The sequence below is a fragment of the Hermetia illucens genome, chromosome 6 (assembly GCF_905115235.1).
Source record: "Hermetia illucens chromosome 6, iHerIll2.2.curated.20191125, whole genome shotgun sequence".
NCBI classification, from domain to species: Eukaryota; Metazoa; Arthropoda; class Insecta; order Diptera; family Stratiomyidae; genus Hermetia; species Hermetia illucens.
In genome coordinates, this window is record NC_051854.1 from 6,794,711 (window position 1) to 6,821,529 (window position 26,819).

Genomic DNA, 26,819 nt, shown 5'->3' on the forward strand with positions numbered 1-26,819 from the left:
TAGATCGTGGAGATCCTCATTTCGGATGTGATCATGAAATGTTACGCCACATCGTCGTCGTCCATTAATTTTTATAGTCAGCTAACACTCAGAATTATAGAGGGTTACAGGGCGGGCGACACTGCGGTCAATTTTGGATTTGAAACGTCCAATTTCAGCACGCAGTTCACCACTGGCTGATCCCAATAAATACCCTTTCCAAACTGCAATTTCAGAATCTTCGACGTAGTGTTCGTACCTCGTTTGATTTGAAACTTTTTCTGCTTCACGAAATTTTAGGAAATTATCCAAAAACAATGTTGAGGTCTTGCAATTTTTATTTTCATGAAAGTATACCTACTCCGTATGGAAGCGACTCCAATTAAAAACTTCCGAAATAAGTCCTAACAAGTCTTGTATCTGTTTGTGAAACGCAGTCTTTCGTAATGGACCATACTCTCCCTGCCTTCAGGTTCAGGTTTATATGAATGCAGAGAAGGAAACATACACTTTGTTCTACAAAGGATATCATCATATTCAGGAAAAAATGCATAACAGTACCCATATCATCCCCACACCAATAAGCAAAGTGCATCAAAAAGTCCATTCAATTCCAATGGCAACGGTAGACATGCTAAGCACCGAGACCGTTTGTAGTGAAAGAATTCAAAGGGCCAAACCCATTCCTTTAGTCCTCGCTTACAAAACAATACCGGCATCGAGTCAAGCTAACCTAAGTGGATACCACCAGCCAGGATGAAAGCAAAATCATAAGCATGTGCCATCATCTGGCAACTAACAGTAGCTCAGTTAGAGTGAAGAAAATAAAGAAGACGCTTACCTCGTCTAAGAGGAAATCAAGCAAATATTGTTGTTTCAAAACGATATAAAATGAAGGATGAATGAGAAATTCTCCCCTGTGACGTGCTCGTAAACTCTACGCTGAGATGTGTTCTGGCACTTGTCAGGGGATTTTTTCTTCCCAGAATGTTGCTAATAAAGAATGTATCTGTAATACGTAAAAATGTAATAATAACATGGAAGCCAGTGAGGCGTTGTAAAGTGGGAGCTAAGTGCAAAATGAATTTTACATTGGGAATCACTTGTGTGGCTTCATTAAACTTCCTTTTTGGTGAGATATTTGTTTGCCTTTGAGCAAGAAATAATTCAGGGAAGCAGTGAAGGTCGTGATCAGGACACCATTTTTAAATTTTGCGTATTGTTCAAGTTTTGAAAATGGACGAAATTTTCAACCCCCTTTTGTGATATAAAAAGGTGCAGAACGTGAAATTATTATCAAGACTGCTGTACACATTTCGCATTGTAAAGGAATTCATTATAATTCAAGGGAATTGTGGTGTTTGCCCGTCATTGTAATCGCATTTCCATGCAGGATGAGGGAAACAACCCATATGCACCAGAGTAACGTGAGAAGAGTTGGATGGCGCATTGTGGGGTCACACCAAGGAGAAAACATTCCACCCGGTATGTGCAGAATCGCCATCATCAACCATCAGAGTTTCCTCCAATCCACTCTTTCTTTTAGCACCACATAATAGCATACCACATAGCACTGCATGGCATATAGTGCATAAGATTGTGGCAGTGACCAGGTTTTGTTTACATGTGCAACGTTTATCCGTTGTCTATACGCTATACAATATCTGCACATATGGTTTGTTTTTATACGTATGGAATGTTGTCTGTCTGCACTTTCAGACACATATGATCGCTGGGGTTGACTTCATTACCAATCTTATCATTGTTTTTACACACAATTCGCGCCATCGACCAACTATACTTCGCGATGGCAGCCAACAACACCAACTCCATCGTTTAGTTCTTGTGGGTCTTCATCGGGGAAGGTTCATTCCCAACCGTTGTTGGAAGCCTTTGTAAATTGTCACTACTATATTTTACCCTTTGTACGAGATACTTGCACGACAATATGCATGGACGCAAAGTGCAGTGGATGTGGATGGATGAACTTATCATTGGTATTGTTCATGTATTCCTGCACGATTTGTGCATTTCCGTTTGATGACATATTTTCATTGATATCTTTTTGTCTGAGATGCCATGGATGAGGATTAGATAAATGTGTTTCCGCTCCTACGAAGAGATTTAGGGTTCTGTGGAAAATGAAAGTGAAGTTGGTCTAGCCCCTACTACTCGTGGTCTAGATGGATGTTAGTTCAGTTGGTGCCTATTTGTCCGTCTGGCTATTTATTTGAACTTTTTCGTTTGGGAATAATTGGAATCCTGTCTTTGCTTATGATAGTCCCCATTTCAAATAGGGTATGATTGCAAGAGAACGGTGGAAATCTTTGATTTTGTGAAAGTTACTAAATAAAGACTAATAGGGAATTTGAATGTTAGAACTCTATACATTTCCCCTGGAGGAAAACCAGGCAGTTGGTGTCATACGGTAACCTATGCTCTCTGGGAGGACAGGAGTAGGTAGAGACAGGTAGAGAAACTTCAATAAAATTCAATTTCCCATCTGGATTTTCCTCCCTACCACACCCTCTGTCCATCTCCCAAGCTGTGACAAACTGAAAAACTGGAGAAGAATCGTTTTGCGTGGAGGGATATTCTTAAATCAACCACTATCTCACTCTCTTAAGCGCTGAAGCGTCGAAATTGGAGATGGTTAGATGATGTATGTAATATCACAAGAGTGATATCACCTCAAAGTGTAACATCACATTACCATTACAGAGCGCGTACCAAACTCATCAAAAATTCCAACATCACACAACATTATAACATCACGGCATCACTAAAGCGATGATGATATCACCCTTGTAATATTTTGTAATGTGAAATCACATTAAAAAACACCGCCAAACATCACCGTTGTTCGTAATACAAGTGGCAGTGGTGGTTGTCGGGCAGCGAATCGATGCTGATTATCAATTGCGACTATGTTATCTGCTCTTGTAGCTTGTTTTACGGTAGAAAAATTAATGCGGATTTTTATGGGGTAACTTTTAAGTATCGCGATTCCTTGCTTATATGGTCACAATGCAAAGCAATGCAATGGAAAATGCATAGACACGAATGCATAGACGAAGTTCGCAAGAGTCATGATTTCCTTTCCTTTGGGCAATATGCAACGACCTTTCAGGCTGAGGTGTATGTGATCCTAAGGGCAGCAACGTTGGTGGTCGAAGAGCGATTGAAGGGCAGGCGCATCGCAATCTGTACCGATAGTCAAGCTGCACTGAGGACGTTGAACAGTCTTTTGATCACTTCAAAAAACGTCCAGGTATGTAGAAACCGATTGAACTCTATTTCTAGACTTGACACATTGGAAATGCTCCGGGTGCCTGGTCATTGCGGTGTAGAGAAAAATGAAATTTCGGATGCCTTAGCAAAAACGGGTTCTTTTTTCCACATGTCTGGACCGGAATAAGCAATTATCAAATTTAATAGGAAGTTTCGAAATATAGTAAACTGCGCTCGGGGAATGGTAGAAGGAACCCGAGATCCGAGAGCGTCGCATGGCCCAAAGGCCGTATCTTTTCTACAGGAGCAGATATGACACGGGATTCCGCCTGACCTCATTGATGAACACTGGTTTTTTGCCCAAATTACTATCTACAGTTCTTCCTACTACATATTTTAGTAATCTGGAGTCTCCCGTGTTGACAGTCGCATCCCAATCTCGTTCCCATGCTTCCACGGTTGGCATACCTTGGGATATCTCTTACAAACGTCCCATTGGGAACTTCGTCCTCATAATAAGGACAAAATTGCACTTATTTCTCTTATATTTCAAGAAAGGATACGATACATTTCAAAAGAAACTATTTTCTTGATGTCCTCTGCCTGAATATATACTTATAAGCCACCTGCTGTCGCAGCAGATTGCTTGCAATGAAATCACCGCCGGAACAGTAGCCCCAATCGGGGTATGCATGAAACCGAATGCAATAACCACAGGAGGAATTACCAGTTGAGACCAGACGTTGTGAAGCCCACTGAACACCTCTGCCTTTTCTTGGTATCCAGTACCTGATAGAACAAAATGGCGAAAACGATTACGACGAGTCGACCACACTTGCGAACGGGACAAAGGCGGACGAAAAAAAAGAAGTGCTTGAGTAGAAGAACACGGAGCTCATGACTACCTCAAGGAACACCGTGATATTGATTATCAACCTTAAGTTTGGGAATCAGTCGGTGAGCTCAACCACCTTTTCTCGATGTTCCCTTTGCTTCCCATTCCCAGCAATGGCGTATGAAGAATCGTCCGCAAATAACTGGGCAAGAAAAGACATCCTGGTTTAAGGGCTACCAGATTAATCCACTGGTTTCTGCTACGTAAGAGATCCGATTTTACGATCTAGGAAAGGGAGATATTATTCAACTGGGAAGCTATCCGAAATAGAATTCCATCGGTCCCCTAGCGCTACCTTATCTCCTTTCAGTCCTCTTTTTTCGACTCAATACGTTAAAAACAACGAAGAAACTAGAACATCGGAAAGTTATGAGAAAAATAGAAAGTGAAACTGAACCAATGTCAAATTACATTGCACACAATGGTATCATTTTCCTAAGCCAACGAATGTCGTCATTCTAGTCACTCTGTAACCAACAATTTTCAAAGAACGACATGGAACAGAGTTGACAAAATAAAATAATCGCTAAACCTATCTATTGGAAGTAGAACCAAGAAATGAGCATGCTTTCCGTGCGAATAAAGCTGGAAACCAACCTCGACGAATTATGGGCTCCGATTGATTCTCCTTTAACTCTTAAAAATTAAGGGGCACAGTCCTGGAAGGACTTCCTATACAGACATCTGCCAGTTGGTTAGAGAGCGCTAGGCTGGCAGTTGCAGAGGAAAAATGGGACCACTTCAACTAAGCGCCGTAATTGGAACTACGTTCGCATTAGAATTGGGAATGATATTATTACTTCCAAGCCGGCCATCAAATAGTATGGATTCAACAAGAATAATGCCGAATGTAGTAGGGCCGCGGCAAACTAGCCAATCCTAGTTTGGGGAACAAAAGAACAGCCCTAAGGGTGTGTTTTACCTCCAGGACCGTCTCAGATGATGAGGCATTCATCATCTTGGGAATGATTCCGATTGACATCTTGGCGGACGAGACAACGAACATATATAACGTTAGATCCATCTCTTCTTAATCACAGGTGACAAAAGCCGAAGGGGAGAGTTCTATAAGTAAATGATAACAGCGATGGTATATCTCAGAAAAGGGTCGTTGACCACATGGGTTGATCTCCTTATTATCGAGGAGTGGCTGGAGAGAAAGCACGAGAAGATCAATCATAATCTCACCCAGTTTCTCACCGGCCATGAAGGTACCGTCAACACCTGTATAGGTTTAAATTGGACACCTCACTTGATTGTCCAAGTAGGAGAACCCAGTGTATGTGTTTCTCCAATGCCCAAGCTTCGTGGAAGAAAGGAGGAACTCCAGGTGAAATACTATCACTGGCAAGAGAGAGGAATCGGGGGTAGTTTTAGTGGGTAAAATTCCCACACTCTGACGTGTCCAGAACAAAATCTTTTGAACATTTCCGCCTCCTTAAGAAATGGGACATAGGACTTTGACCACCCATGCGCCTGTATTTCTTACTCCGATGTTATGAGAAAGGTCAAAGAGTACGAACGTTAAATTCTATTTCTTTCCGCGGGAATTCACCTACAACTTAAGAAGCAAAGGATCTGCTGAAACTCTACATTTTGTCAGACAACTTATGTAAAATTTTACGGTCCCTACGGCCATGGCGGATTATTAATCCATGGCTGTAATCTTGGGTCTTTCTTTCCAAGCCCTGTCTGATGTTCAAACCATAAAAGGCTACAAGACTCTTGCAATAAAATTAAGTAAATCAAAACCAACCTCATTTCCTCCCTCCCCAAAACTAAATACATCTCAGCCCCAGCCCCACATATCTAGAAGTCAAATGTTTAATAAACACACACAACACTTACTTCGTTTATTCCGTAATAAAATGCGAAGATTGTAATTTTCAACGCTAAATTTTTATTATAATATTTTCGCAATATCGTTCATAGCATTATACATTGTACTATAAACAACACTACAGAAAAAAAGTAATTGCATCAAACGACAATATGTCCGTCAAGCATATGAGTCAACCGCAACTAGACCAGTTAGTGCACAATGCATAAATAGCGTGTTGTGTTGACTAATCGCTCGCTGTTTATCTTGATAAGAATGTCAGGCATAAATTTCATATCAAATCGGCTATAATTTCTCTTGCATTTTATTTATGTGATGGTCAACCAGCGCCACCCCTTTTGCGTTAGTGTGTTTGCTCGGAGAAAGATGTTGGGCACTTTTTTTTTCACGATGGAAATTTATTTGAGGCACTTGCAGCGATAAATGTGAAGCTTTTTCTTGGGAAAATTGGGTGAGTATCTGGTAGGGGGGCAAGAGAGAGTTATGTAATGGTAGTCCGGGTCAGATACAGAGCATTTGATATTAGATAAAAATCAAGGGACTTTTATTTGTTATGTTCTGTTGATTTATCACTGATAAAATTGAACGAGTTAGACGGAGCTGATCCCTTATTGACAAACCCGGAAAGGAATTACTTTAAATTATGGAATATATATTTTTAGATAGTGGGAAAAATAATAAGAAAAATGGATGCAAAAAAGATGGAATCAGGTTTGATAACCTATCATTGGTTGGGACTGCCTGGAAATTATTTATATTGTCCTAAAAGAATACCCCTTTACTGGCTACAAGTTATAGTATGTCGTTTAAATCTACAACCGGCAGGAACTCTATTATGTTCCCCACTTCAAGTGTTTCAACCTCGCATCTGATATTAAGTATTGTCCCAGGTGCCTGAATCTGCTTTACACAAGTGCCGAACGCTGTCGCAGACCCTGTGTGGAGGTTTCAGGTTTCATCACTCTCCTCACAGAATCTACAGACAGTGTCCGTAGATATCCCTAGCTTCCCCAAGTGAAGTTTAGCCTGCAGGGATCAGTCGGGATTCCCCCTATGATTCAAAGACTCAGAGGTTCCATTCCTGGCAAGTTCGCCCTGTAGGGTTCCCTCAGCCGTCCCTCTTCATTGTTCAATGTCATAGGAATGACGCTTTTACGTATAGCGGCGTCGCTGCTCTTTTCTAGGTCAGTGACTTCGTCTGCTGCCATATTCCCTTCTAACCCAACGTGTCCTGGAACCCAGGATATGCAATAGTTGCTTGGCTGTCGATTAGAATAGCCATTTTCTGCCGCCTATAGTTCCTTTCGAGGTTGAAGGAGGCACATCTATCTACGCGTATATTTTCGCGTGAAATATGCGCGTGCGTTTCTCTAGAACCAGTGACCCAGACGCCTGCTCCCTCTGTCGTAACGGATCCAGGTAGTTGTTGATTTAAGCCGTATGTCAATACCACGGTCTCCTAGTTTGCCCTGTTACTTCAACGTGTTTTAAACTTCTTATTAAAGTGAAACTTCATTGTCATATTATCCGTTGGTATCAGTAATTGGGGATGTAACCTAGAAAGAATATCAACTTTCCTTTCATTTAGGCAGCTCCTCGTCTCACTCACTGATGATTGCAGAGTTCCACTGACGAATCATTTGCAATAATCACTGCCTAAATTAGTGACTGGAGAATGTTAGACTGGCACTCGTAGAGAACAAACGGAAACAAAACAACATAAGGACACATTTGCTTGCAGATTATCATCACATCTTCACTTCCAAGCAGGCTTACAAATACCTTGGAGCGATGACATTAGATTAAACCTATAGAAGCATATGCAACATGCTTGCACTAAGGCATCCAGTGCCAGTATGACCTTGGCAAGCATCACGGTCTGCGCAGCGCCAGTTTGGAACTCTGCATTGAATATTGTGTGAAAAAGATGACTGCGATTTATATAAGGATCTCTATAAGAATGCATTTTACCTCCAGGACCGTCTCGAACGATGCGTCTCATGACCTTACTGGAATGATGCCAATCGACATTCTGATCCAATTCTTCTGACTAGCACGTGAAGAACGCCTAAAGACAAAAATTGCTGAGTAGATGACAACAATGATGGGGACGATCTATAAAGGGTCGTTGGACTCACATACTAATTTCCAACAGTTTGGCCGTAAAAATTATATTTAATCTCAACCAACTTCTCATGGAGAGGAAAGATACCCAGAATACAAAACTGAAATTGCATAGGCTCGGGACCCCAGTACTAGCGGCTCTTACGAGTCAGCGTTCCCCGCTGGCGATATCCCTCGACCTCCGTGATTTCAGGCGTTTAAACTTTGGCAAACCTGACTTAGAGAAGGGGGTGTCCAAACAAAGTACGCCTTTATCAAAAACACTGACAACAGAAGCGAACAAAGATGAGTTGAAGGGAGATCACTGACCAACGAAAATGTTCCTGATACCTACAACATTTATGAAGAAGGTGCGTTGGTGAAAATTCGCGCTGGAGTTTAGCGTGTTCAGGCCAAGGATTTTTGTTGATTTCCTTTTAGAAAAAAAAAACAGAAAGTGAGTTTTAATAAGATTTTGTTTTACAATTAATTTTAACAAAAACCGAGATCTCCAAGAGTGAGTGGTATATCCTCCTTTGCGGCTAACTGCAACCAACTGGCCTCTAATTCAACGAGAACTGACTCTGTGACATCACAAACTTCAATTCTGCTTGTGCTTCAAGCTATTTTGCTGGAGTCGATCTTACGGAACCCGTACGCCGATGAGTATATGATGGAAAACCCCTTTTCCTCAACCTATCTCTTTTTATACGGGGTAGTTATCTAAGAATATTCTTTAAATAAATCCATTCTTTGTAAGAGCTTACAAAATCTTGGGCATAGCTTAACTGCTCGAAACTTGAAGGCGAACAGATTTTTAGATTCTGTCAAATACTATCTCCCTACATAAATCGACGATAAGACCCTGATAATATAAAAAAGAGCACCTGGGATTGGTTACTATCTATCGGTGACTATGAAATCCCAACTCAAAATTTATCGAAGCGTCAGGTCGAGCGCGAGGGTTTCTCGTTATAATACCAGAAAATTAGTGGATATTTGAAGGTTTTGGCCATTTGCGAGGGAGTACGAAAACGTTGGCTCTACTATTAATGAGAAAACCCGTTCAGGTTTTTCGATCTAGTAGTAGTAATGGTAGTAACAAAACAGTCAGTGTTCCTGACTACTTCTGTAGATTTGAATCGATTCTGATTTGGGGGGCAGATTTCTCGACTGTAGTTTAGAGGGACCTTGCAATTTGGTCTTGATACTGTCGCTGGGGATCCAGACTGTTAGAATATTTCGTAAGAACCGAACTACAGATCTCCAACTTGACAATGAACCCACTATCTTCCACCCGGCGCACTGATTTGGAACCATCTCCAGTCGCTCCATTTCGAATCCGCGGAAGACAAATTGGGCGACGTTTAAACAAGTGGATTACGATCCTCTGTAGACACTCGATGTGTCATTCACCGAATGGAGAAAACAACCCAAAAATTTCCAACAGGGCTGTCCAACCAGTACCCCAAAAGAAGGATGAGACATTACGGTCTAATTCGGATTTGAGAAAAGAGAGTAGAAGGACAAGGACACTTATCAACCGAGCTCTGAAGGACTTTTATTAAGCCGGAATCATTACAAAAGGCGACTAAAGAATTATCATGGTGACGGTTCTGCGAAAAATCTAACTCAATGGGGGTGCCCTCGAAATTATAGTGGCACCTTGCCAAAGTTTGTAGCCAGCTGGATAACTTACGTTTACAGAGCAAGAGGTACACAGAAATTCAAGAAGAAATGACAATAATCTGGTTGACGTGCACTTTCCAGGCAGTATAAAAAAGTATACCTCAGGCCCGACAGACATATACCACACTCAGCCCAGGGACTGGATTTTGGTAACGAAATAATGTCCCTGTTATATGGGCATTTAACTTGTTCCACAGATACAAATCTGAGCTTACATTCCAATTACTGGGCGTGATGTGCTGAAGATATTTATTTCTAAACTGGGGAAACCCACCTACGTGGATGCAAAAGGCTTCCAATGGATCATTGTAATTTCTTAACTAAAAAGACTGATAGGCCGGTTCATAACTGGAACCACTATGATCACCAGAAAGGCAAAACCACAGAGATAACACTCCACGAGCTTCTGGCGAAAATTGCAAAGGCGTTATCCGAAAAGGAATACATTTATAAACAACGAAGGTGCTTTCAGTAACGCCTCGTTCGAAGCGATTTGTGATGCAACAAAACAGCATGGAGTCGATCCGATCTTATTATGGAGGAAGATCCGTTGCGGTCAGATGGGAATCTATTGAGGTAAAATGTCTCGGGAGCTATTTACAGCTCTCTTCTACTAGTAAGTATCGCCAAGTTTTCGGCAACAGTATGTTACAATTTGAACGTAACTATACCTGCCGGTAACGGATTTACGATGAACGTTTGGAATTCTGGACTAGTTATGTTCACTAGGAACATTAGGTGGAGCAGTTATGCGTCATCCACTTTATCGGGGGTGAAAATCCAGCAAGTGCAAACAGTCAAATATTTAAGAGTGCATCTTCAAATTAACGTGAAAATACCATATCCAGAAGTCCTATAGATTCTTGATGTTGGAGGAGAATTGAATGCATGCATAGTCTTATAGCCGAGTCTGGACTTTGTTAACAACAATCTGCTAGCAGAGATTTGAAGGCCTGGTTGCGTAAGCATTACTGGAACGGTGGGAACTATGCCCTCCGTGGCACTCGAAGCTATTCTAAATGCACCACCATTGCAACGATGAATATAGACTTGCCATCATTGGAAATTTTAATGGCGACCAACCATAATGGTAAGAGATCAAACAGATGTCATCAGCATAATCGAGGTGTTTGAGGAAAGATGTCATAGTCCATTAAATTCCTTCATGTCCTCCGGACAAGGAGACATAAGATGATAAGAAGAAACAATATCGGTGACCCTGGTGGATCCAAGTTTGGACCCCAAAATCCTCTGAAGTTTTGCCTTGGTGCAACATGTGACATTTTGTATCACCATATGTGGCACTAATGGCTACTAGCTTCTCGAGAATCCCCCTCCTACGTAGAGCACTCCAGAAATACTCCCTGTTCGCGCAATAGAAAGCTTTCTCGAAATCGCCGAAGAACAGGTGCAGCTCTAGATCTAAACTCCGCACACTGTTCCAAAATGAGCCGTAGGTAGGTAGGTAGGTTGATACCAGAAGGATCCGGAGCGGAAACCAGCTTGGCTTTAATTTCTTGTTTAAAGATTGAGGGATACTAAGTTCGCATCCACTTGATGTCGGTTCGGACTAAATGGAAAGCAATTTACTTCTTCGTCAAATGTTACCTCACATCTACCCTGGAAGTAGTGTCACCGATGCGGACTTAGGATCCCCCAGTCTTGGCTTGCAGTATGGTCGGATTTACATTTAATATAATTCGCACTCACGTCGAATTATATAAAAGAGTGTTTGATATCTGCGAATCGCTTCGGTTACGCTGCTTACTAATTAGTGCAGGCTGTGATGGTTTAGTTTTCGTTTTCGAGAAGACACACTCTGCCGTAATCATCAGAGAGAAGGATGCTCAGCAAATTACCAGGACCGCTTTGGAAATGTGGATATGGGCTTCCCAAAACAGTGACGATTATATTTTACTCAAAAGTATGTGCTATTTTATAGGCAGTAGAAGATTGTTAAACTAAAATTGTGAAGTCGCACTATTCGAATCTGTCCCGACAGTCGAGAAGCGTTATGAGGACTGATCGGCCACACTATATCAAGTCAATTGTTGCGGGTATGCCGCCAAATGCTGCTAAAATTGAAAATCTTTATGAAAAAACCTGAGATTTCTAGAGTAGCGTCTTTTTTATCCTTTAAGATATTTTTGTAGGGTTTTCAAGGACAAACTGCTCCTAAAGTTGCCACATGATAAAATCGAAGTGGTGGCTTCGTCTATTGTAGCCAATGTAAAGAAGAGAAAGAGAGGCCCTGGATTTCATATACATTTAGACGAAGATACCTCAGAATGGTTCCTTTCAACAAAGAATCTTCACACTCTCTATCTGCGGACGGCACAAGCAAGTAGCCGCTGAAAAGGCGTGTTCAGGGAATAGTACAACGGGTCTAATATATGAGACTTGGTTACTCAGACTTTTAGTTCTCCCTCAGTCTCTTTCGCTCTGATCTAGCCTTATCTTGTCTCGAGTCACGTAGTCCTCAAAGAACGGCGAGAGCACGACAATACGACCGACTGAAATTGTCGAACCAGTGCCTTCATTTGATGCTAATTAAGAGTCATCGGAATGATTGAGACTGCAAATGGCTTCTTAAGAGCGTCTCAAGCAAAATTATATCAAAAGAAATTCACTCCTCCACGGAATCTTCAACAAAAACTTGGCATACAAGATTCAACGAAAATTAAACTTACATTTTTAAGGTTTTGTGTAAAAGAAAAACCTTATGAAAATCGGTTTACTGTCTGTCTGTACGTCACACGCATTTTCCTCGGAGACTGTAGCACCGATAGACACCAAATTTGGTGGAAAGGTGGGAACTGTGATCATTCTCGGAAACTGCGCAACCGAAAAATTTGAGAAAAATCAAGAGGCTGCCACTATATGGTGGCTAGGAAATACACAAAACCTTTCATACTTGAAGCGTCCAGCTTCCGGTTTTCCGGCGTGTTTGATATCAATTGGGATATGTTTCCACCTAATCTGTCAACAGATAGTTAAGAAAGCCATGGAGGAATTGCAGTAAAATCTTGGGGAAATTTAGGATAGACATCTAGGGTTTCTCACCTTCCCATATCTTACCGTGAAAACTAATATAAATTAACATTCAATCAACAAATTCATACATCCGCCATTAAGAAAAAATACTTTTTGCTCATTCAAATCTCAAAGACCCAATCAGCCTACCGCACACAGTTCAACTTGATCCTGTTTGAAAATATCTCAAATGTATATGAGGAGCGTTTATGAATGAATGAACGAAAGATAGCCACCATGATAAGATACTCAGCGCCGACACCATGTAAAATTCCAATTCAAATGCTTTAGACGGATTTTTACTTTTATTTTGTTGAGTTAGTCGGTCGACTTCAAGTACTAATCAACTAGAATCCAACCACGACTGTGCGACAACATACGACTTCAGGTTATGCCATAGTCCGACACTTTATGAACAAAATGATGTTTTTTACGAGATGATTTGTGATAATTGTTTGCATGCCACACATGAGATTTTTTTCTCTATTTTTTTGGCCGTGCGAGATAGGCTGTGATGCCTATTTTTTGATTTTTTTATATAGTATTTTGTCAACAACAGGTTTCTCTCAAGTGCGTTGAGTGAGAAAATGGTTTAGATCTGAAGAAGAACATTAGGATATCTTGGGAGCCGAGTGAGAGGAATTTATCTAGTTGTTGTGAAAAATTATTCTGGAATTAGTCGAAGGCGTGGGCCTGGCTTTCATCCGGTGTTGGAACGATAATTACCTTGGTCTGGATTCAACAAATGTACATTATTGGATTCCAAACAAGAATCTGAAAGTCTCATTCGTCTCCTCTGAGAATTGATATGCCAGGAGAGTACCAATTTTATAATACATCAGGGGCTGGCGCCATTTCAATTGGCACGTAGTGGAGGAGTTTACACAGATCATATAATGAGAGCTGAAATCGAAAGTGGAATTTACATAATTTGGTTACCCACTAACACCACTAGCTGACACCAGGGACGCGGAGGAGTCCATTACGAGAACCAGTCTCAATGCCCAGAGTCAACCCATAGGGGCAAAAAATGGCCTTTGTAATTTATTTGATAGCAAAGAAACAGGCTCGGCAAGAAAATCTCCTTTTCGTCTAATATTTTATGTAACTCCAACTTGTGTAATAAATGGAATGGTAGCGCGTTGGTGGTTTAGATCCATTGAACGGATTCTTGTCGGCAGAAAAAGAAACGGATTTTTTTCGGTTTCGGTTATGGGATTCGTTCTTTTTCTCATTCAAAGATCCATTCTTTTATTATCAGCACATGAGAAGAATCTTTGAGGCTTGGTCGCTAGTTTACATTTACATTGGACGCACTATTTGTTTTGGTTGGAGATGTTGATTTTTTGGCGGGAAGAATCTTAGCGTTAGGAATTGCTTGATGTCATCTTCGAGGCAAAAACTACCCCTGAAGCAGTATATGTGATTATGACGTCCAGCCTATATGGATATCTTTTTTTAAATGTTACGTTACATCGAGTGGCCTGAGGAATCATGCAGAGCTCCCAGCTCTTGTTCTTATACGTTCTCAAAACTGTGTAATATGAGAACGAGTTTGCTTCTTGGAATTCCTGAAAAACCATAAAAGAGGGTTTTTGTGCCGGCATATTTTTATATATGAAGTGTTTATATACAGGTTGAGTTTGCTTGAATTGTGCGGATAGGATATCAACACGTCAACAACAGCAGCATATCAAGATTATCATCGGCACTATCATCATCAACAGGCAGCCCGCACGATTATTACTTTAGAGCTCAATTCCTCAAGTTGCTAAGGCTACTTCGCTATGTTCTCAATGCGTAAATAATTTTATCGATTATACAAAAGCTTTGGGTAAAGTACAAAGTGAAGCGAATTATTCTGTAGGTAAGAGATGCCTACGCATTCAATTTGCTTTTTTATTGCTTATTACTTGTTTGCTCATTGGATCCAGGCAAAAAAAAAATTGCTGTTGTTTTGGATTCGCATAGCAAGATTATTATGGAAATTAATGGGGTGTGCGCTTGTTTTCAATAGTAAATAAATTATCCGGAAAATAATCAGGAAATTCTTAGTTGTTCGCCTAAATAATATCCGGAAAAAGCTTGAAAGATAAATATAGAGATATATCGCTATTTACCTGAAATAAGATTTAAAAAAGTATCTTAACTTAGCCTAAGAACTTAAAACACATTCTCTTCCTCTCGAGATCGATCTGGCCCTCGGAAAAAAAACAGTGAAATCGATCAATTAAGCAAACATTGATGAGTACCAGAAATCGATACGTCCCACCCTCAACAGATCGAAAATATTCTCTTTCAATGTAAATAAATCTTATAATGAATACTTCATGAAACTAGTTCGTCCCTCTCGATGAAATTATGTAATATTTACCACACAAACTATAAGCGTTAGGATCGGATCATCAAATCGATAATCATATCACGTAGGCAATCTTTTCGTGTATGAATTATAAATCAAGGAAACACAAAATGACAAAGAAAGGGAAAATCCAGATTTGAAGGAATTAACAAATAAATCATCTCGATTTCCTGTTTTGATAAATAATGCAAGAGTATGGTATGTTATGTAGGGATTGGAGGTGCTAAGGAGACGTTGTTGATTGAAACCGGTTGAGCAACGCGTCTTGCCACGTATATATCCGTATCTAAGCGATTGAATATAATTAGTAGAATGTCCACATACTAAGGATGTCTTTCATAATTTAAGAGTTTCTCAGAGGAAGCTGAAATGAAGCTCGCAATCTCCGATAGAACTCTCATAGAACGGGGCTTCAGGACATGACAATGTTTCATGTTGGTAATGACTCTTGTTTTGTTTAAGGATTGAAGAGGTCCTGAGTCCCCATCCAATAAATGGGCCGGGCTAACTAAACAAAAACATTTTCCATTTTGATCCCCTCATAAGCATCCAAATTTTAAACAAATCGAGAAACAGGGAGCTGGATGCTTCAGGAATGAAAGGTTTTATGTATTTTTTATATAAAGATATTTACGTGGGCACATTTCCCATTTGTATCTAGCTCGGTTGAGCTGTTTCCGAGAATGGGTTCGTCAAAGAAATTATCAGAAAAGGAGAGACAACCTATGAGGAGTTGCCAGAGATCTCCCATCAGGAGCAACCCCAGGTGGAAGATATGGGCATACCTACTGATGTGCAAATAAGTGTTCATACACCCTCTTTTCAGACTATATACCAAGTTAGAAAATTAAGTAGTGAGACTGATTCCATAAAAACCGTATATTTAAAAATTACTCTACAACTGTGCCATCCCCTTGGGCAGCTATACAGCGATTCAAGCGCATTTTCCATTCTTCGTAACATTTCTGGAACATTTCGACTGGGATGTCCGCGAGTACCCTCGTCACTGCCGCTTAGATGTCCGTAATTGACTCCGATTTCGTTTTAGCGAAGAAAAAAAAGTCACAGGGTGACATATCGGGCGAAAAGGACGTCTGTTTCAACCTGACGATCCCTTTAGAGGCTAAAAACTGGGACACGCTGGGGGCGGTGTGGCACGACGCGTTGTCGTGATGAAGGATCCAATTACGAGCGATGTCTGGGCGCACACTGTTGACTCGTTTTCGCAATCTTTCGAGTACTTGGCGATAGTAGACTTGATTTACGGTTTGCCACGGCGGAACAAATTCTTTGTGGACGATTCTACGGCTATCAAAAAAAAGTAATAAACAACGCTTTCACCTTCGACTTGCTCATGCGAGTTTTTTTCTGGCGGTGAGCGTGCGGAGACAACCATTGTGAGCTTGGCGTTCGGTTTCCGGGTCGTATTGGAAAAATCAGCTCTCATCGCCTGTAATAAGTCGATCAAGCAGCATGAGACTGTTTTCCACTTGTTCCAAACAGTCTTATGCGACGGTCATTCGATGCTGGTTTTGCTTCTCAGAAAGGTTCTTTGGAATCATCTTCGCGCACAACTTTTTCATCCCGAAACCGCCTGTTAAAATTTGTCTGACTGTTTCACTGTTTATACCCAATTCCGAGGCCAACATTCGACTGCTAAACACCTCGTCTTCCACGCTTTCACGCCCTGCTTAAACTCTTGATGCCATTGAAACACCTGGGCACGACTAAGAGCACTATCATCATGCACTTTTCCAATTTGAGCGTACGTTTCGTCCAATCTGGCGCAAAATTTTATTGCGACGCGTTGCTCTAGATTTCGTTTCTCCATTTTTATGACGTGCACTACCAACACACGTCTACTCAACACGGCACAGCAGGCGAACTAAACAAGGTAGAGCGATGATGAATATATTAATGGAGAGGGGAAGGAGGCCACCCTATACCGATATCACCCTCATGGGGTTGGTTGAAGACGTCCCAGTGACCAAAAGATGGTTACAGATTCAGATATTACAAAGACATTTTTGGACAAAGTTTGAGAAGGACTACTTGGACTATCTTGAAAAGCGATACGGTTGGAAGAATCCTGATCGACAATTGAACGAGGGAGAGTTGGTGCTGACCAAGGAGAATGGTCACGGCGTGCTAGACTGGAAATGGGGGTGGGTAGTGGAAGTCTATCCTGATTCAAAAGGGGTCGCGCGACAAGTTAGGCTTAAAACTGCTGGTAAGGACAACATTCATCGAGCTGTTCATTAGCTCGTTCCTCTCCTACCAGAATAGGAAGTTAAGATAGACAACATCGCACCGAGCCCGGGTCCAATGCGAACGGGACCCGCGCCAATAACACGGGGAAGATCTAAACAGAAGCGAGCGAAGTTATGAAGCTTCAACAGGCCAAAATCATGGCATTGGCGCTCAATATCACGAACCTAGAATACCATCAGATTGAGGGGCAGATCAACAACTTGATGGAAAAGCAAAGAAAATCCATGCTCAAGCAGGAAATTTCGAAAATTTCTATCGGAATTAGAACCTTATTAGGAGAGATTTCCTTCTTGAGCATGGATACCCAGAACATGAAAATACAATGAAAACCGAGAGAAGGAGTAAATTTACGAGGCAGGAGCTCGGAATCGCAGTGAGCAAATGGGCTCACGGTCGTTGATAACCCTCGACAGCAGTGCCTCGATGGTGGACAACTTCGCCACCTTGGCATCTAATGCTACAAGAGATTTAAATTTGGAGGAAAAAATGTTCAAACGTAGCACCATCTTACTAAGAACACCAGTAATATAATCGAATACAGATGAACTGAAAGCAGATCGCCTGACGACAAAAAAACCCACCACCTTTATTCAAGGGGTCCGATAGCAGGAAGTGCTCCAAGACCAAGAAAACATCCCATCCAGGAGGTCGTCAACTTTCATATTTCTGCTAATTGCAAGATCATAAACAAAAAAAACGCAGAACTCCAGACATCCATTCTTGGCTGTATTGCCACAGGGTACAAATTTGTCAAAGAATGCAATGTAGATGACTACACAGATTCTGGAACAAATGCAGTTGGTTCTTGACGCTTCTATATCCCGGCGAACGGGACCATTGAAGTGAAGGCCGAATTTCTAGTGGAATGCTGATAACAATAAATAGCGTAAAATATGCTTAAATGCGAGAAGGGGATGTCAACACTGCGGAAACATGCCAGAATATGAGGAGCTAAATCAACTATTCAAGGTTGCCAAAAAAACACCCCAAATCGCTATCGTAAAGAGCAAAACCATGAATTTCAAGAAGCTCTATCTCTGACTCTGGGGTGACGCCCATAAGACAGTTACGGCGTCAATCAAGGGAAAGCGTTCATCAAGCGTGGATCAAAGTTACCAACAAGGAAGCTAAAAGAGATCTAAATTTGCTCAGGGGTGATTGTTACCTCCAGCAAGGGCAATTTATTCTACGCGGAGATAGTCAAAAAGACTAAAGTTGATTTGAGCGGAAATGCCAATAAAATCCAAGGAACCCAAAAAGGGGATCTCATGTTCGAGCTGAAAAGGTCCAGCGTGAGTAAAACTGATGGTTATCGTACTCAAATTAAAAACTCACTTTGGAAGAATGCCGCAGTGCGTGCCTAGAAACGTGAGATCTGCATGCAGTGCAAGGATCTCGATGAAGTGACATCGAAAGGAGAACCCACGCTATCTTGAAAGAGTAATTCAAGTTAGAAGAACTTGCAATCATTATAGAGTCGCTGAGGATTAATTGAGCAGATCACCTACAAATCCGAGATGGAAATGCGTATTATAATTGAATCTTATAGAAATCGTCACGGTGCGGTATGGATCACAGATTTAACTGGTGGAGCGGCGATATGGGCGTGCGTGTACTATGAGTCAAATAGTCAATGGCTTTGTGTGCGCGAAAGTAGATGGTATATATATTTACAGCTGTTACGCCAACCAGGTCTGACACTGCCTGAATTCGAGGAAGTGGTTGACAATCTTATTCTCGCTGTAAAATACTGTGGAGGGAGTAACAGAGAAGCAAATGAAAGGGGCGCAGTTTATTGGAAGCTTTCGCGCAGTGTGTTGGATATAGTTTTGGCCAAAGAAGGTGATGTAAACGTCCTTCGGAAAGGAGGCATTCAATCAGTCTGAGATACACGAGCGTAGATTGGATCGGTTAATGGCACAAGAACACGGCTATGAAAGAGCTCAAGCTGGCCATGCCATAGAGCAAGAGGGAATGCTTAAAAGAGGTCTGCTCAGATGCGGAGATATACCCGTGAAATAACGCCTATAGAATCATGATGGGATGACTCAGAAGCAGTTCATCTCCACAGGTCGCGTTAAAAATCATCTAGGGGTGATACTCCAGCAAGAGAGAGGCACTGACTCTTTCCAATGACCTCTGAATGTGATGGCGATTCCAGCAGTCACCAGAGAGGAACTGTTGGAGATCCGCAGTTGAATAGGCAGCAGTAACAACCTGCGCAACATGCTTACGGCAAGGCATGCAAGTATGGCTGTCGTAAGGATGATGCTGAATATGAGAGGGCCAGGGTTTACTCCAAGGGAGCTTATAGCTACGGTAGTGGGTTCAATCTTGCTTCATACAACTCCAGTTTGGAGCTCGCAAACTGGGTATAGTCTACAGAAGGATATCTAAGTGTAATTTCGTGCTGTTTCTAGCCATTAAATTATTTGAAATAATTAAGACTTGCCTATTTTCTATTCGCTTGTGATATTTATTAAGCTTTCAAATACCGGTATTTCTATTAGTAGTATTAGTATTTCTACCAATTTAGTTTAGACGATTCTCCTTTTATATTGAATGTAGTTGCATACGAAAAGACCCAAACCATGTCCTACTGTCCGCAGATTTGATCTGTGAGGAGGTAGGATTCTCTAAACTTACAAAACATCATTGTGAAAATAGTAAAAACGTGCGCAGTGAATTTCGTAATAAGGATTTAGGTGAATCTTGGTAAAGCGGCAAGACATAGTCGCTTGAAGTGAAATTTCATTCGCGAAGTAACATTTCATGGTGAAGTTCAAATTCACCATCTCTGCTCAATGAATATACACTTGATTCTACATTCTATATGAAATAATGAAGAATTCAAGTAAACCAATAAGAATAGCGGTGACAAGAAAATGTCTCTTTCACTTTACATCAACAAATGCTTGATGTTTGTTTTATTAAAAACTTTCACTCAGGAAGTGTAAAGGTGAAAAACAACCCCTTTATCTTCTCTACATCTTATCAAATGTCTAAACGTCCAAGTAAACCATGATATGAAGGCGTCGACCCCCAAGATATGTATAATAAAAATGTTTAAAGAAAAACAGAAAGGTACTCACCATACAACCTAAAAATGGATTTCTTCTTCATTCAGGTAAGATTAATATTTAACCCCTTGCGTAAAATATAACTTGGGGCCTTAGAAGATTGCCTGGAGATGTTTTGTGATGATTTATGTCGCCGTTATAAACGTTAAAAAAGAAAGACGGTAGTTAGCTCATTTGTGTCTGAAAAGATATGAAAAATAGAAAAAATTATGAAGATATTTAGAGGATGGATGGAGTGACAATTTAGAAATAATTTGAGCAGGGTCCTTTCAGAATTTAATCTTTTTTTCCTTAAATTATTTTAGAATGAAACAATTTCGAAAGCAGACGGTAGAGATCTGCATCTATAAAGACACCGTATAAAGATAATCAATTTTTTGGTGGTCTCAAACACGAGATAAGAACGAAAAAATTATTTTCTCATTGGAGGAGAGGAGAGTCAAAGAGTTAAATGTATAAAGATAATATGTTCCTTATTACTAAACATAAGAAGCGAATAATACCATATTCTTCTTATAATAATTCACGGGAATCCTTCGTAAAGCAGGTTTAATTTTAGAATCCTCCATTTGATCATCAATGTTAGGACTAATGACCAAATGGAGGCAGCAGCCCATGCCACTTTTATCTTTATCTCATTATTAGCATATTATTTATGAGCCATTGAATATTAGGAAGTGCAAAAAAAGATTGTGTAGCGTACGCTAGAAACCAGTTTACGATGCAGCAAATTCTAAAGCTGGTTGGTTTGTATCTAGTGGAAATTCATATCATCTTTAAAACGAACTGTTATTGGTAGAATCAGTTTCGAAAATATGTTAAGACGTTTGTGATAGAATATTAGATAAACCCATGTTTGTTTGCCTGAGGGCATTTAGGCCTTCTACTCGATGCTGCCGATTTCAAAAACCAGCTGCATACATAGAAAACTAAAGCTCGAAGTCTATAAATTTGCAAGACCTGCGTTATCCTCCGGCTACGAATTTCCGAGATTTTCAGAAGGAGGAGCAAAATGGGATCAATGGCGAACCAGCTACAATTATAATTTGCATGAAATTTTCAGCGAATTTGAAGTCACCAGCTTAAATAGACTGGTCACGTGGAATATATGAACGATACCTGGTTATTCAAAAGGACTTTCAAAGAGAAAACGAATGACTAGAAGTTCCTTTCTTAGTGAATTAATTATTGTCACATTCGGTGGCGAGATCAGATTGTCTTGAGATAGTTCGCCACATCCCTAAGTTGTAAGCTTAGTCCAAGCAGGGACGAGAGATTGTCAAATTACTATCTGGCGTACCAAACCATCGCGTCACTGCACAAATCCAGTCCACGAAGGCAGTGCATCAATGCTCGGACTTAGACATTGAAGGACACGGTCGAAGGAGCGAAATGAAGAAAGGAAGGATGATTTTTAGCCACTGTTCAAAGGTTAAGAAAGGATAAAAGAATTTCCCTTGATCGATTTGATTGGATGGTTTATCTTTTTCGCTATATGGATAGCACCGAAGAAGGGAACAATTGGTTCCCCAAAATCGGTAATTGGTATTAAAATAAGACACTAGCGAAAAATAAAAATCGTCTAATCATTTCCATTAATCGCTAGAAACGGAACAGAAACACCCTTAGGTACACTCCTGGTTGGCATCCTTCACATAAGAAGCCACAAGGACGAGATGGTTCCTGAAATACGTAATATTTTAAATAGGCCAAGACAAGGCTAAAACATAGGGTTGTCAATTGCTTAAAAATCGGGGCAAGCAGGACGCTTCAGGACGAGTCGAAGAACGTAAAAAAATGAAAGACCATATGTGCTACATTTGGCCTATTAGAAAAAAAAACTAAGAATGTTAGCCAAGGATATAATTAGACGCGAAACGAGGATTGTCATGAAAATCCTCAAGCAGTCACTTGAATATTCTCTTCGTCATTGATGAAAATTGTACTGTTAATTACGAATACTACTGGAAACATATTGCCGATCTACGGGAAGTGTGTGAACATCTGAAAGGAATATCTTTCGTCCGCATACAAAGAGTTCGCTGATATACCGTGGGAAGTCGTCGGATATGGAGCCAAATTCGTAAGCTGAAGAAATAAAGGGCCTTGATGGCTTGAGTACTAGCTGAAACTCATCCTTCAATTTGAGTTGTGAGCCCTCAAAGAAGTGAGAGTTCCATCGCAAAAACAGTATTGATAACACGACCAACATCAACGGCATCAGCGACCGGAACAACAGCAGCATCAATCAACAAATCATAGACGCATCAGCGGCTGCAGAGATATGCTTCGCAGAAGTTCTAAACGAGAATCAAAATAGAACTAAGAAGCGAGTTAGCGCTAAACACGTAAGTGCTCCACAGTTATCCCAGCCCCGAAAAGCAAGAAGGAAGAGATCCCTCCCATCACCGGGTATCAATTGAATGTACAGGAGCTTCTGCAAATATTGAAGGAAAAGGGGTTAAAAGCAACCCTTAAAAACACGAAGGCAAATAGGACTCTTATAATCGCTGAGTCCATCGAGGAGGATGAGCATAAACTCCCTAAGCTTAAAATACGTTCGGCCATGAACTTTGTGACCAAAAAAGACAAATCTCTCCACTTGGAAAACCCAACGTTCCGAATTAAATCGCATTTGGAGCTGTTCGTTGCCATGAAATTAAATGTTTCTTTCATCAAAATCTGGGCCTTGAAAAGGTAGAATCAATTGAAAAAGCGCAGTGGTTTAACTGCCAGAATTTGCGGCACATTCTCCAAAATTGTACGATTGTACACAGATGAGTGAAATCCACAAAAAATCATCCCGCAAGTGAAGTGCCGCACTGTTCAAAAGCGGCCAAACTGGTCATCATGCGAGCTTTAATGGGTGCCCAGCCTACAAAGGGATCGTAACTAGAAGGAAGGTTACCAAAAATCAGAAAACAGTCAAGCAGACAATAGTACAGCTGTTACAAAGCTTGACAAGTCCCGGAGTCCTTTTAAGCTTAAGCTCTCTCCCAAAAGCGGCTGTTCAACCAATTCTTCAGTAGCCAGTAACCAGCAGTGTTAATTGGCTGCCATCAAACTAAATCTCAACCTATAGAGTTAAACCTCGGTAACCTTGAACTCACATGCTCAATGTACCATCGTCCAAATGTTGATTGACACTTTGAGAGGAGACATCTTGTACGCTTTGGAAAGCCATCTTAAAACCAGGAGCAATGTTCAATTGACCAGACATAACATTATCCGAATGACAAGAATGCTGGGGGCTGCCCTTTTAGTCAGGAAAGACTATTATTTTCAGGAAGTCGTTATCGAGAACCTGTTTAACTCTTCCGTCCCGACGGCAATAGTGAAACAATGAGGCGGATTTTGATCGTCTGCGTCTAATCCGATGCTCCCACACTGAGCAACTGACCCAAGACTTGAAAGTTCTGGGCAATCTCAAGTCAAAGTCTAAATACCTTAATTTCACTGGCGAGTTCAACTCCGGGCACATATTCTGAGACAGTCAACAGAAATGGAGACACCCTACTGAAATGGATCCACCATCCTTTCATGCCGACCGACCTTGAGGTGGCCTTACTGAATTCTTCCATAAGACCTTCTAATCAATCCATTCTTGACTACTTCCTGCTATTTGAAGAAACGGGACGCAGTTTTCAGGTGATCTCCCCCCTACCAGGCCCGACCGACCACTGTACGAAAGTGGAACTGTAAACTGTTCTCGTCCTCGGCACTACAAAAGCATGCAATGACCACTGTCAGATCTTTCGCCCAGACGAACTGGGATAAATTCCAGTCTGATTTAGCATTAAGACTTCTTTCATTTTCTTCACCCTTTGTCCTGTTCACAAGCGATCGATATCCTAAGTTGTATCGCATTGAAACCAAACTAATAAGCGAAAGTCATGGAAGGGTGGATTAATACCTTCATCTGAGGGTACTAATATCTCAAAGCCCATCAGCATACAGCGAAGCATCTCCCAGGAGGATTCATTGATTCCTCTTTGGTCTTGTATGGCAATTGAAACCCTTTTACTCCTAACACACACACTTGTACTTAGATGACATAAAATTGTATACTGGTCCTGATGACCACCTTAGGATCCTTTTGCAAATAGTGGACATGTTTAGTCATGATTTTCTAATGGAATTTTAATTAGACAAGTATCAAATCCAAGGAATCCGCAAAGGTCATCATGACCCGTATGTCGGACATAGAATTGGCGATTTACATATCCATCGAGGCACACTTCTACAGGTATTTTGTTAGGAACCAATCCTTGATGTTCAAATTGAAATGAATCATCTAGATGAACCTGTCTCGGTAACATCGGAGGCAGGAATGTGGTTGACATTGCGGCACAAGTCGACTCGCTAAGCGCTGACATGCGACTGGTTGTAAAGCTCTGAGTTGAGTGAAGTCAGACCAAAGGCGAATCGGTGAATGGAAGTCGAAGGCAATGCACGATAAACACGTGAATTTTCTCTGTCGATCTGCTTCTGTCGAACAAATGGCTATGGGCTCTTTACTGAGACAGAGGGGCTTATGTGCGCCATTCATAGTGCGGATAGGCATAATGCTGTATGTAAGGTGACTCATCAAAACCTTGCATACAAGCCTGGGCTAATCACAGGAACATGTCCGGTTTGCCAATATGAGCAGCAGGTAGTACTCGATAGTTCTGCTCACAGAGCTAAGCTAAACTAACTTAACTTAACACCCCCTGGTTGACATGATAGTCGTCTAAAATGATGTGACAGTTGCCATCAGGTTCTTGGCACTCCAAAGAGATGCTGATTTTTTCGACGACTGATTCTAATCTTAGCGTTGAGGGAAACCATAGCGTCTCTAACTTGCCCTTTCTACGATTAACCAATTTTTCAGTTTCTTATTTTCGCATTTTGACTTTATCTCTCACTCGCAGAGCGCTATTAGTGGCTTTCTGGAATTGTTTCGTAATCAAAAAACAAAAACGATTGCAATTTGCCTTTTTTCTTGATTCTCGTAATCTTACTTGTTCTGGGCTTCTACTATCTAATCAATCACGATCCACTGCATAATTTCGCAAGGTCTCGTTGAAAGTTCACATGCCAAGAGAACCTAATATCCGAAGGTCAAAATGACTGTTGAACCCTACACCGAACGTGTTAAATGTCTTTTTGGTTTGGGACACCTCCCAACTTTGATTGCGTTTTGAAGGAACTATAGGAGACGTAATTCTATCATGAGCTTTTCAATAACGCTTTTTACTATGCACATGTAACCTTATCAAAACAACTGACAATGCGATAAATGATCGATAGGGTTCTCTTCTTTAATCTTAGGACGAAGAAGACTACACATAGGAGATTTGTCTCGCGGCGCATTGCTTGAATTTATATGGTGCATATGTAAGATGTTTTTCAATTAAAGACGCCAGGAAAACATTATCTGCATAAACAATTTATTGGGCGGTGGATGTTGGATATCCCGTGTAACAGTGTCTATAACAAAATCAAAGAGGGGTTTTCAACCGGATCTTCGAGACTTGTGTCTATTACAATTCAATTGGGTTCAATATTGACGATAAAAACTAAACCTTAGAAATGTGTTGATCCAGAACAGAGTTCCCACCAGGAATTAACACTCCACGATGCCTCGGTCTCGTGCAAAAGGTTCGAATTTCGACGCATGGTCATGGAAATCTTAGAGCTCCATCCAAATTTTTACGACTCCGGCAAATTTTCTAACCTACACTTCGGATGGAATTCATTTTCGAAACTGACTATTAACGTCATTTCACAGTTGCTCCCTGAACCTTTGAACATTTTTAAGTATCTCGCCAGGTTGTCGGTTATTTAAATCAGAACATATCAAATATTATTAAAACCATAAAAAATCTTAGAAATGAAATATAAATAAATCCACAACAATCCCAAAGAATATAACTCCAAGGTCTACCTCCACATAGCTCAGACCCATACTGACAAAACCATACACGGTAAATTCTCCTTAACGCCACGAAACCAATCGATATATCTACCTGTTAGGATGCCATGCAAAGGAGATCACACCATCACCAATAACAGGTAAAAATTCCTCTTTCTCTCAATCAATTTTTATTGCTCACCAACCACTTGTTTCCATTATATTCTAGAAATCTACCAAAGAGGATTAGGCACGCACAGAGCATAAATAGACTTAGAAAAAATAAATAAACAGAAGAGAATCCTTTTCAGAGATGATTTCAATACAAGGGTCGTAACCTCGTAAACCTAAAATCTCAAAAAAGTCGGTTTTTCAAATTCTTATCTTAAGAGATTTCTAAGAAGATGAATATGTAGATATCTGAATATATTGTTCACTGG

The 26,819-nt window shown here is 40.8% G+C and overlaps 1 protein-coding gene across 6 annotated transcripts in view; it reads right to left on the reverse strand.

Annotated features, from left to right (window-relative positions):
- Positions 1-26,819, reverse strand: part of LOC119658789 (transcription factor E2f1) — a 92,752-nt gene that overhangs the window by 37,161 nt on the left and 28,772 nt on the right. For all 6 annotated transcript variants that reach the window (XM_038066503.1, XM_038066499.1, XM_038066501.1 and 3 more), the window contains one exon: positions 20,496-20,663. The gene's annotated coding sequence lies outside the window, so the exon portion shown is untranslated. The remainder of the gene's footprint in view (positions 1-20,495; positions 20,664-26,819) is intronic.